Genomic DNA, 1,805 nt, shown 5'->3' on the forward strand with positions numbered 1-1,805 from the left:
AATAAAGAACAAAAATAACATACAAATGGGTGTTTGTGGTATTCTTATTACATCATTGTCAGATATGTGACCTCCTACCACTGACAGTTAAAACTGTATTAAAAACAAGAGGAGTTATAAGTCAAAGGCTTGAAACTTCTCTCTATATTGGATTGCCTTACAAACTAAGGTAGAATATGATGGTGTAAAAGTTCTATCAATTGGCATATATATATATGGATATATATATATACGCATAGAAACACGTAATCACACCTATGTAAATGTATTATTAACTAGTGAATCATAACAGAGCAGCAGTCCCTCTCACCAGACTGTATCTGGCAAAGATGGTTAAATATTACAGAGTGGGATTTTAACCTTTATATGTGCTAACTCGGTGTACAGTAGTAAATAAAAGGAGCTAGGTTATGTTCTCTGGTTTGGAGGCTAATTAATTCTGTGCGTCTCACATCCATGCTTAAACTCTCATGCTAAAATTGAAACTAAATAGGGAGGATGGAATACCAGTATTCAAGCCTCTGTTTTATTTTCTGGTGCTGATGTAGACAGCACAGGGGAGTTGCATTCCTGAGAAAGAGAAGACCAAATGTCACGTTGTTGATCAGGAAGTTCTACTGTGCTCCAAGGGTCAGAATATTCTGAACAGTTTATTGTAATTTGGACAGCCTCTCTCTTGAGGTCTCTGTTGAGCTGTATTACCCAAATCATCTATACTGCTACTCATTTGCCTGCTTATGGGCTTATGATGGACATATGTGTGTAACACATTTGCAAGAAACAGCCCAGTTAAGGACTTTCAGTGAATGACTATAACGTGTAGCTATGGCCAAAGGCCTTTTCAAGAGAAGAATGGAGACTTCACTGGGAATACTGAAAGGTAGGTGGGGAATATAAACCACAGAGCCAGAAAAAAAGCAAATCTTCAGAAAAGAATATCCATCAACAAAAAGATTAGATTCTTGGCAACAACAGTGGAAACTGAGCATCCAAATATCTAATGTTGCTGTGCAAATCTCAATCATAAAGGATATACAAACTCCTAGGGAAAGGAAGCTGACAACTAAGCAAGGAAAGCACTGACCCTAAGGTAAACAATTTTTCCTATTAAGACAGCAGCAGATTGCTTATCCCAAAGTAGAGCAAAAAGACTCCAGTTCTTAAAGTGTGTGACCTAACACAGAAACTGTCATTTCTGATTGTCTGTGTGTTCATTGTATAAAAGTCACAGATACCAAATTATTTTAAAGAGAGGCTCTCATCCAACCAATTTCTCTATATGCATTATATTAGAATTTTATATATGCATGCAAAATTAAGGCATGTGTACAGGAAGGATGCAATCTGCCTTTGCCTTTTAAGCCTGCCCATTTTGGAGTTGCACATTTATGTAAGCTGGTGAGCGTTTTAGATAAAAACATAGTCTCTTTTGCAAATTTGGCATATTGAAATTACCTGGGTACCACATAAAAAAATATTTGCAATTTTTTTTACTGGATACAAAAATTATACTTTATGTGCTTGAGAAGGACTCAAATATTTCAGACTCCCAGCTCAGCAGTGCAGGGGGAGTGATCTGGGTTTGGCTAAGAATCTAGGAACTGTCTTTGTGCAGTTCAGTGCAGCATCAAAGGCTGTATCTTGAACAGAAACTTAAATTTCATTCAAACGAGCAGATGAAAACTGATTACATTTTAAGCCAGCAGTGGGCTGAGAACGTTGACTGCAAAGAGATGCCATCGCTTGAGTAAGTTCAGATTGGATGCTTTGTATAAAAACATTTTACACATGGCATAATTAAGGCA

Source organism: Meleagris gallopavo, chromosome 3 (genome assembly GCF_905368555.1).
Source record: "Meleagris gallopavo chromosome 3, MGAL_WU_HG_1.1, whole genome shotgun sequence".
Taxonomy (NCBI): Eukaryota; Metazoa; Chordata; class Aves; order Galliformes; family Phasianidae; genus Meleagris; species Meleagris gallopavo.